The following is an 11,845-nucleotide window of genomic DNA, read 5'->3' as shown; positions in this document are numbered from 1 at the left end:
AATTTCCATCTCAAAACACTAATTAAATGATGAAACAATGTTATATTCGTGTATATTGACCAAATCCGAGTTAAAATCACTTACCCCGATATTTTTCCTTGAGAATCTCTCAAAAATCGCCTCTCCCCAAGCTCTAATTTGTCAAAAATGGAAAAATGGGACGAAACCCCCTTATCTTATAACTTAAAGTTTCTGTTCAGCCTGGCCTCAATTTTCATGACCTCGATTTTTATGACCTCGATTTTTTCCAGCCTCGATTTTTTTGACCTCGATTTTTCTCCAGCCTTTATTTTTATGACCTTGATTTTCTCTAGCCTCGATTTTAATGACCTCGATTTTTCTCCAGCCTCTATTTTTATGACCTTGATTTTCTTCAGCCTCGATTTTTATGACCTCGATTTTCTCCAGCCTCGATTTTCATGACCTCGATTTTCTTGACCTCGATTTTCATGACCACGATTTTCATGACCCCGATTTTTCCAGCAACAGAAATTTTCAGCATCTGTTTAAGTCGAAATTTTGTTCTGTTAGCCATTCGAAACTCGCCCAAAACCTCCCGGACACATACCATATATGAATTTCAATCATAAAATACGCTACGGACCTGCTCGCGCACTCAAAATACTGAAAAGAGGTCGTCTTGACCAAATATTAACAATGAGGAAACTCCCAAATTTCTTAACTTTACTAGTCTCTCAATGATCCAAAAATATACCTAAGCCCCTCGGGACCTGTCAAATCATACCAACAAGTCCTAAAACATCATATGAACTTAGTCGAAACTTCAAATCACGTCAAACAATGCTAGAACCAGGAATCATACATTAATTCAAGCTTAAGGAACTTAAGAATTTCCAACTTCTACATTTAATGTCGAAACCTATCAAATCAATTCCAATTGACCTCAAATTTTGCACACAAGTCATAAATGACATAACAACGCTATAAAAATTTTCAGAACTAGATTCCGACCCCGATATTAAAATATCAACTCCCCGGTCAAACTTCCAAACTTAAATTTCTATTTTAGCCATTTCAAGCCTAATTTAGCTACGGACTTCCAAATAATTTTCCGAACACGCTCCTAAGTCCAAAATCACCATACGGAGCTATTTGAATCATCAAAACTCTATTTTGGGGTCGTTTACACATAATTCGCCATCTGGTCAAATATTTCAACTTAAACCTTAATTCTTGGAACTAAGTGTTCCAATTCATTCTGAAACCTCCCCGATAAGTCTCATAATTATATCTGAACATATAATAAGCAGTAAATGGGGAAACAGGGTGGTAATACTCAAAATGATCTGTCGGGTCGTTACACCGACGTTAATAAAGTATTTAACGAATTTCTAACAATTAACATAAAGTAATGACATCTAACGAGAAATAAAGTCAGAATTTAACACAGTGTGAATAAAAGTAACGCGATACTATCTACTCCCAGAATCTGGAGTCACAAGTACATGAGCGACTAGAAATCTACAAGTACAGTTTGAAATAAATACAATTGTTCGAATGAGATAAATAGTAAAGATAGAAAGTGGAAGAGGACTTCAAGTTCTGCGAACGCCAGCAGCTCTACCTCAAGTCTCCGAAGAAAATACGATCCGAGCAGATGCACCTCTAAACACCACTGGAATCAATACCAGTATCTGCACAAGAAGTGCAGAAGTGTAGCATGAGTACAACTAACACAATATACTTCATAAGTGCTCGACGAGGTAGTGACGAGGCTATGACAAGTAGACCGATAAGATATTAACAGGGAGGGGACATACGAAAGGGGTAATATCATGAAAATGGAAAGTAGGAAATCACCAAATAGCATCTTCTGAAATAAGCAACAGTATAACCAAGTAAATCACAAAAACCTAAAATTAAATAATGTAATGAAATAAAGATGGCACGGCATCACCCTTCGGTCTTTTACTCTCGTTGTCACCATGTAATATAATAATAAAATGGCACGACATCACCCTTTGTGCTTTTACTCTCAGGCACGACATCACCCTTCATGCTTTAATCCTCTCAACCTCTCAATATATGATAATGAATGCAAATAAGGCACGACAATACCCTTCGCGTTTTTCCCTCTTCCTCACCAATCAACAATACAAATCCAAATAATAAATACAAGGCGGAAAACAATTTCACTTCAATTATAGTCCATGATATCAAACTCAACTTTCAAAAATTTCCAAAATCTTCAAAATAAATAATAAATATGAGACGAATAATTAAAAATGATAATCTAACCTAAGCATGGAGAACAAAGTAAAATGAACAATTTAGAACAAAGAAACAATTCTCACCCGCATGCTTTAACCTCATAACAACGCATATGCACTCATCACCTCGTATATACGTCATTCCCACGCATAATCACGTAGCAAATAAACCAACAAGTTCTAATCTCTCAAGTCAAGGTTAATCACGACACTTACCTCACTCCACAACCAAATCAATGCTCAATCACGGATTTTCCTCTAGAATTAGCCTCCAAACCAATCAAATCTAGCCAAATATAGTTCAAATAATTCAAAATAGGCTTTAGAAACTACCTCAGAGTGAAAAAGATTCAATCTTAAATGTTATGGGAAAAAGTCAACAAAGGTCAACCCCGGGCCCGCTTGGTTAAAACCCGAAATTCAGACCAAAACCCAATTTTTGTTCACCCCCGATCTCGGTTTTGTCATTAGTTTCAAAATTCGACCTCAATTTGAGGTCTAAATCTTAATTTTTCAAAATCTCCAATTTTTACCTAAATCCCTAATTTCTACCATGAAAAAGCTTTGATTAAGGGTCAAAATCAATGGGTGATTATAAATTTTTAATGAAATAAGTTAAAATCTACTAACCTATAAAGTTGGGATGAAAAACCTCTTCCAAATCACCTCTAGGGCAAGCTCATACTTGAAAATAATGAAAAATGAAGAGAAATCCCGATTTTGAAATGTTTAAATCACTAGGGGTCAGGTACTCTTCGTGTTCGCGAAGCACCTGACGCGATTGCGATGCATAGTAGCCCAACAGGCCTACGCATTCATGATGTAACCCTTGCGTTCGCGAAGGCTTAACCCCCTACCCTTCGCATTCGGGCAGAGTTACAACCTGCCTCACCCCAGAATCCCCTAAACCTTCACATTCGCGTGAGTACGGTCGCATTCGCAAAAGGTAAGCCCTCTACTACTTTGCGTTCCGATCCACGTCTAATCCACACTAAATAGTGAGTGAAAATTATCGTTGGTAGGATAGTACCCAACAAAAGTCGGGGTCAATTTTCACAGAGAGTTTATAAGGGGTGTGTCACGACCCCATTTTTTCCTCCGTAGGACGTCGTGATGGCACTTAGTCTCTCAGACTAGGTAAGCCTAATAATTTACAAAATAAATAAAAAATAAATTGAACTCCAATCTCAACACATGATATATAAATATAAAACTGCAAATCCATAATTTACAAACTCCCAAAACCTGGTGGAAACAAGTCACAGGCTTCTAGGCGCAAATACTAAGTGCCTCCATGTCACGACCCAAAATCTCACCTGTCGTGATGGTGCCTATATCAATACTAGGCAAGCCAACAATATTAATAAACCACCATATCGTTTATGTTTAAAAACAAAATAACTAAATTGAGCGGAAGAAACTCACAGTTTCAAATATAACACTCCCAAAACCCGGTGTCACTAGTACATGAGCATCTAATATAAATACAAAGTCTGACGGACAAAAATCATTGTCTGAAAAATATAGAACAATATAATAACTAAATAGAAAAGGAATCCAGTCTGCGGACGTCAAGCAACTACCTTGATAGTTGCCAACAGAATTAACTTCGAAATCTAGCAGCCGTCGTATCCGGGAGCACCTGGATCTGCACACGAGGTGCAGAGTGTAGTATGAGTACAACTAACTCAATACGTAACAAGACTAACCTCTGGGCTGAAAGTAGTGACGAGCTCCGCAGGTACAGTCCAGTATAAATAATTGTACAAAAATGTAGGCATGCTTTCAAGTTTAATAGTTAAACTCAGTACAAGTGAAATAGATCAATACTGCATGATATGAGGAATATGACATCTCAGTAGAAAGACCTCAAGTAAATATAGGTCACCAATTATTCGGTCACTCGGTACTGTTTATGGCCAATCCATCCCAAGGGTGTTCCAACCCATATATAAATACACATCGACTGAAAGTTAGTCACTCAGTACCGTATAAGGCCAATCCAGCCCTGGGGTAATTTATCCCCAAATGTAAATGATACGGACAAGATCCATGTTCAGGTAAAATCATTACAATATAAATAAGTAAGGCAAGTCCATGCCCTGCGAAAATCCATCCCGAATATATATAACCATCTGCGCTCACTGGGGGTGTGTACAGACTCCGGAAGGGCTCCTTCACCCCAAGCATGATATAAAGCCTATATGGCCTACTACAGGCGGGTAGTCCCGATCCGTATAATAACAAATCCTATAAGGCCTGCTGCAGGCGGGCAGCCCCGATCCATAAAATAGTAAAGCCTATAAGGCCTGCTGTAGGCGGGCAACCCCGATCCATATAATAATAATGTATAAAGCCATTTTGGCCTGCTGCAGGCGGGAAGCCCCGATCCATTTATTGATAATATATATAAAGTCAATATATCCTGTTGCGGCGTGCAACTCGATCCCATAAATATCCTCACAATGGTCGAATATGACTGAGTGTGAAATGTATATTTTTTAAACAATTAATTCAACAGCAACACGACCCCATGGGCCCCAAAATATTGGCACGTAGCCTAAACATGATCTTTAATAAAGCCTCAGCTCAATTTCCCTAACACGTGGAAAATGTTCAGATAATAACATGATTCTTTAATTTTTTTTACAACTTCACAGAATTTATTCAAGTCACAATTTCAATGGTGCACGTCCACAAGCTCGTCAACTATTGTGTGCGTCACCTCCAAACAATTCATATAACACAAATACGGGGATTATACCCTCAGAACCAAGTTTAGAAGTGTTACTTACCTCAAACCGTATAATTCTTTACTACGCTAGGCCCTTGCCTCGTGAATTAGTTTCCAAACAGCTCGAATCTAGCCAAAAATTATTCGATTCAATCAACAAAATTTATTGGAATTAATTCCATTAGGAAATACTAGTTTTCCAATAAAATCCGAAATTTAGCTCAAAAATCGCTTGTGGCGTCCACGTCTCGGAACCCAGTAAATGTTACAAAGTCCGATAGCCCATTCAACCACGAGTCTAACCACACTGATTTTACCACAATCCGACCTCAACTCGACCTCCAAATCATCAAATCTTATTTCCAAATCCCTAATTTCAAATCCCCGATTTAAACCTCAAAATCATGTAATCTAGTCGGATTATTCGATGATAATTAAATATTATGGAGCAGAAATGATCACAAGTGACTTACCTCAAGTTTCCCTTGAATTCTCTCTGAAAACCGCCCCAAAAAACATGCTTGAAGGTCCAAAAATGGCAAAACTCGGAACCCCTTCGAAATGTATACTGTCCAGGGGTTCCACACCTGTGACTCACTTATTCGCTTCTGTGGTCTCGCAGGTGCGAGATTTCAACCTCTTATGTGTTTTCTCCAAGCCTCCACTGGAGCCGCTTCTGCAGGCTCGCATTTGCGAGGCTCGCTCCACTTCTGTGATGGCTGATGCGCACATGCAGCTTCATACCTGCGATCAAACCTCCACAGGTGCAAAAAATACCAAAAGCAAAAGTTCCATCAGTGGTTTTAAGTCAAAATTTGATCCGTTAACCATCCGAAACTCACCCGAGGCCCCCGGACCTGTCACGACCCAATTTAGGATCTTGACCGGCACTTAGGAGCAAGTTCTCCCAAGTAAGCCTCATCGATAATTTACAGAAAATCGGACAGAGTTTTTCCTGTTTTAGGACTATCCAAAAATAAACATGTCTTAGAAATCAACAACACAACCAACCTATATCGACCAAACAAGTTATAATCCCCATTCACGAAATATTTCCAACACAATAATACTAACTTCATCTCTAAGTATACGATAGGAAAGTGTAATACGAATCACAAGTCTATATCAATAAAAGATTACTTATGATACTCATAAAAATGACTATGGAGCGACTCTAAGAGTTTCAAGAAAGAGACTATAATAAATAAATAACAATCTTTGCCCACGTGAATAAATGCGGGGCTCACCAGGAACTGCTAACTCGTGTACTCAAATTAACGGAATTCTTGCATACGTCTACTCCTGTCTCTGTAAAAATAATAGCGGGGAGTGAGTCGCTAGCTTAGTGAGTAATAATACTTAACCACAACCGTTTTTAATAAGGGACAAGTCATAAAACATGCTTGTATAATAATCACAAAATAAAATGCCCTTTTTAAAACGTTAATAATAATCAGTCTCATCATGTGTTTCCTGTAACAAAATCAATTTCTCAATTCACTAATAAAATCGGTAAATACTGTATCATAGCAAATCTTTATATTTGGGAGGTTTCCAGAAAAGGATCATGTAATCTGTATCACTGTGTGGACCCCTTCGTAAGAGGAGTTAAATATAACTGTAGGTCCCTACTCGAGGAAAAACTGTAATTGTATGCTAGTTCAATCTTCCCATTAGCGAGGGCTCTAACTGTACTCGGTAATTAGTAAATAGAAGGTTGTAACGAACTGATCGGTTATTTTGCTTTCTAGAACCTCGTTCCCCTAAATAAGACTTCCCGTACATGTTTTTACAGTTTTTTATGACTTGCGGGAATGGTTAGTTTGGGATTTGGAATGGTTCGGGTTGAAATCGGAACACTTGGTTCCTTCAGGTTGGCTTAAAAGGCCAAGTTTGACTTTGGTCAACATTTAGAGTAAACGACCTCGGAATAGAGATTTGACGGTTCCAATAGGTTCGTATGATGATTTTAGACTTTGGCGTATGTTCGGATCGGGTTTTGGATGAACCGGGAGCGTTTCGGCGCCTAATAGTGAAAGTTGGTTCTTGAAGGTTTTAAAAGTTCTTTAAATTTGGTTTGGAGCGGATTTTGACGACATCGAGGTCCAAACGAAATTCTGAGACCAGGAATAGTTCCGTAATGTCATTTAAGACTTGCACGTAAAATTTGGTGTCATTTCGAGTAGTTTAAGTATGTTTCGGCGCATTGGAAGTAAATTGAAGAACTTGAAGTTCTTAAGTTTAATTCAATTGGTTTTGGGGTGCGATTCTTAGTTTTGTTGTTCTTTCGGGCATTCTAAGAGTTCGAGCGAGTCCGTTTTATGATCCCAAACTTGTTGGTATGTTCGGGCGGGGCCCTGGGGGTCCCGAGTGTCAATCGGATGAGGCTTAGACTAAGATGAGAATTTGGAATAACAGCTGATGCACAAGATCTGTCAAAACCGCACCTGCGCTTGGTCAACCGCATGTGCGAGCTTGCGGGTGTGGGCCAAGCCTCGTAGAAGCGGCCAAAGGAGGGCACCCTAGGTTCCGCAGATGCTGCCCATTCTCCGTAGAAGCGGTACCCATCCGCAGAAGTGGTCCCAGTCAGCCTAGTGAATTCCACAGTAGCGGACCCTTGTCCGCAGAAGCGAGGGCACAGGTGCGGCCCTATGACCGCAGGTGTGGAAACCGCTGGAGGCAGTGAGCCTCATTTATTACGGGTTAGGACCAGTTTTCACATTTTCTTCCACTCTTGGGCGATTTGAGAGCTTCTAAGGAGGGGATTTCGACCTAGCTTGGTGAGGTAAGTAATTTATTCTAAATATGAGTTTAGTACATATATTATTGGTAGATTTTTGCACATGAAAATTGGTAGAAATCATGGGTTGAGATGAAACATCTAGGGTTTAATAAAAATGAGATTTTACCATGAAAATGATTATGAAACTTAATGAAAATCATATATTATGTTCCTAAGGTTATGGGTAATAACTTTCTTCAAAACTTTCTGGAATCCGGGCATGTGGGCCCGGGTGTGAATTTTAGGAATCTTGCAATTTTGTTTGGGTAATCACTTTAATATTGGAGATATGAACTTTTGGGCAATAGATTGATCGATTTATATAATGTTTGGCTAGTTCTGATTCGTTTGGCATCAAATTTGGAGGTTTGAGCGCATTCTTGAGTTGGGAAGTAAGCCTTGAGACGAGCTAAGTCTCTTTTCTAACCTTGTACGAGGGAACTTACCCCATAGGTGAACTTAATTAATATGTGTTGATATTTGTGGGGGCTACGTACGCACGAAGTGACGAGAGTTCGTATGTAGCTACTATTCCTTTTATGTCCGGGTAGTTTTTGGTTTACACCATGCTTGTGGACACATTTATTTGATTATATTTGTTAACTGTATCAAATGGAACTGAGTTGAGGATTTCTTTAAGGATTTAAAAGCTTCAAGTCGACTTGTCTTTATTTTTAAAAGAATCAAGGAAGGGTTATGATTTATTGATAAATTTATATTTGACCGCATCGCATGTATGATTCGTGAGTGGGGCAATAGATGCATCTATGGTTCGCGTCGTTTGACTCTCGGCAGTGCACAATTTATATTTATATTGGATCGGGCCGAACGTCCTCGGTGATATTCGTGTATGATAATATAACTGGAAGTTCCTTTCATAATCGGTATAAATTCATTATTTGTGTGATCATAAGTTTTAAAGGAAGGGAGTGATTCATGTTCTTAAATATTTCTGAAGACTTGTTCAGTTATTTCTTGTTCCGAGTCTTATTGTTATACATCATGCTTAATTAGAATTTTATATTATCATGTTATTTGCCCTAGTAAGTGTCGGAGTCGAACCATCGTCACTACTTCTTCGAGGTTAGACTAGATACTTACTAGGTACATATTATTTATGTACTCACACTACACATATGTACTTAATTATACATGATCTGAGGCTGGTGCATCAGGTTACCAGTTTGGTGCGCAAATTTGATCCCCATCTCGAGACTTCACGGTGAGCTGCCTTACGAGCCGTTCTGCAGCAGCAGGAGTCTCACTTGTATTGTATTTGTTTTTCTGTCTATTTCATTTCAGACAGTAGGCTAGTGTCCTTTTGTATATTCTACTAGATTGCCCACATACTTATGATACCAGGTCTTGACACACACACTAGTAGACTTATAATTTTGGATTTGTTTACATGATTATGATTTGTACTCGTTTGCTTCCGTATAATTATGTCATATTCACAAATTTCTAAATCTCTTTAACAACTGAGGAAATGTTATCCACTTAGTATTTTATTTAAATGGAAAACCATTAGTTTGATCAGTGTTGGCCTACCTAACAATGGTGTTGGGCGCCATCACAACCTAAGATGGAATTGGGTCATGACAAAGGTGTACCCTAACGAACCCGCCGTTAGCTACGGGATTCTTCAAAGTCTCCTCCCATTTATACTTTTTCTTGTAACCAGTAAATATTCATAAGAAAGCATTTTTAAAATAATAAAGGGCATATCAATTCTTATCAAATCATGTAAATCTATTTTTGTAATGGTAACCATATCTAAAGTAACAGTAAAATATTAACATTTTAAATAACGGTAAACATCTCCAGTAAATTATTCAGTACCATATCAAGTAAAGGACCTGTCCCACATGCAATTCCAAATATTCGATAACATATTTTATTTTCAAAATAACGTATAAACTATGCAGGTTATGAAAACATAAATTATGGTATGATTACTACTCACAGTACTCGTATCAAATATTGAACTTGTTACTTGCGAGCACTTGGTTCAAATTCTTCAACAACCTATATTATTACAAAACCAATCTATATATCAACTTCTGAAACTAGCAGCGTACGTAATTGGTCCAACCCTGTCACATTTAAATAATTTTCCTGTTTAATTCCTCTAGAATATGAATATTGATTATTTGTTAATCATTTAGGTAGTACTAAAAGGGATAGAACCTAGTTTATATTTTCTTTGTTTATCGTTATAAGTAGGCAAAAAAAAATTGTGTTTTTGGAAAATCAATATTTTTGTCTATTTCACATAGTACTTTGCAAGCACTCACAATCTCTACAAGAGATTATCTAATAGGATATTATTTAATTACTTAGAATGAAGGAATTGATCTTGCTCATGTGTATTCTTGTATCCAATTCAATTGAAAATCAACTCACTATTTAACTCAACCCAAAATAAACTAAATATACCCATATCAATGGGATAACAAAATATACCTGGAAATCTGAAATAATAGTAGCTAGGAACAACAATCATGCAGCACCAGATTGCTAGCCTCTTTCCTCTTCTTTTTTCTTCTTCTTCTTCTCTCTTTTTCCCCTTCTCTGCGTTTTTTTTTTTCTTCCGTTCTTTTCCGTAGGTTCTTTCCCTTCCCCCAAATCCCTTTTGCTTTTATCCTTGGGCAGATTGTGTGTCTAATGGGCTTCGGCCCTTTTTGTTTCCACTCTTTCCTTTTTTTTTTATTAGTTTGTTCCTTTTTTAAAACTTAAATTATTTGTTAAATTTTCACTATGTCCTAATTTAAAAATATTGGGGTATTACATCCTCCCCACTTTATTAAATTTGGTTCCCAAATTTAACTGATGTACGTACCAGTAGACTAAAATAGATGAGGATACTTCACTTGCATATCTTTTCCAACTACCCATGTAGATTTTTTAACTATATGGTTTCTTCATAAGACTTTTACGAACACAATTTTGTTTGACCGTAACTTCTTACTTATTTGTCAACAATAGCTACCAGTTCGTCTTCGTAGGATAAGTTCCACTTAACTCTATAATCGGTACTTCAAACACATGTGAGGAGTCTGATATACATTTACTTAGCACAAAGATATGAAACACTTGAAAGACAACTCAAGAGAAAGTACCAAATGATATGTCATTATTCCCACTTGGTCATGTATCTCATATGACCGTATAAACCTCGAGCTCAACTTATCTCTTCTTTTTTTTCTTCACATTACATATTTTATAGGGAAAACTTGTATTGACACTTTGTCCTCAATTGTGAAAACTAAGTCTCGTCTCCTTTTATCCGCTTAAGATATTTGTGTATTTTGAGTTGTGAGCAATTTGATCATTGGCTCTTGTCAATAGCTTCTTGTACTAAGTAGGGTCATAATAAGTTAGCTTCATCGGCTTCAAACCATCCGATAGGATAACGTCATCATATACTATACAAGGTTCCATATAGTGCCACCTAAATACTAGACTGAAAATTTTCATTGTAAGAAAATTGTGCTACAGATATATAAGCATACAAGCTACCTCCAAACTCAATATGTAAGCTCTCAACATATCCTTCATCAACTGTATAGTACGTTCAGAGTGCTCGTATGTCTGCTGATAAAAGGTGGTATTAAGATATAGTCGTGTAACTAATGTTTCTTGGGAAGAATTTCAAAATCGTATTGTAATTTGTCATCTTCTATTAGAAATAGTATATAATAGACCCTACAGAATTTGACAATTTCTATCCATGTGTCTTTGTGCATATTCATTCTTAGTAAGAGAAGTTTTGGGGAGCAAAACGTGTACCTACTATGTAAGTCAATTTGTAATTTACCATATAATTATATATAACCTCTAATTATTTCAAGAGTTTTGTCATAAAATTCATTTTGATTCTATTCTATTTCCACTTTGAAAACTCGAGTTGTTGTAGTAGACCTGAAGAGTTGCAAATGGTGACACGCGAAAAAGTCAATCAGTTAGAAACAAGGTTAAGGAAATCATCCATCTTTTTGTTCCAACAAATACATTTTTCTTCTAATCACGGTACACCATACTAGACCCCGTATGTACGATGTATCTAGAGTTGTGAGCTCCTCAAGGATAATTCAT

At 37.3% G+C, this 11,845-nt stretch overlaps 1 long non-coding RNA gene across 2 annotated transcripts; it reads right to left on the bottom strand.

Moving 5' to 3' along the window:
* Positions 1 to 1,475: 1,475 nt before the first annotated feature.
* Positions 1,476 to 10,387, bottom strand: LOC117280171 (uncharacterized). 2 transcript variants are annotated; one of them, XR_004510657.2, is made up of 4 exons: positions 10,214 to 10,387; positions 5,439 to 6,273; positions 3,815 to 3,879; positions 1,476 to 1,655 (listed from the first exon to the last, which is right to left on the bottom strand). It is a non-coding gene; the product is annotated as an uncharacterized lncRNA (long non-coding RNA). The 2 variants fall into 2 exon arrangements; XR_011410460.1 differs by lacking the exon at positions 1,476 to 1,655 and having other exon boundaries at positions 3,653 to 3,879.
* Positions 10,388 to 11,845: the final 1,458 nt, after the last annotated feature.

Source organism: Nicotiana tomentosiformis, chromosome 8 (genome assembly GCF_000390325.3).
Source record: "Nicotiana tomentosiformis chromosome 8, ASM39032v3, whole genome shotgun sequence".
NCBI classification, from domain to species: domain Eukaryota; kingdom Viridiplantae; phylum Streptophyta; class Magnoliopsida; order Solanales; family Solanaceae; genus Nicotiana; species Nicotiana tomentosiformis.
Note: the sequence above shows the minus strand (reverse complement) of the source record. Positions and strands in the feature narration are given on the sequence as shown.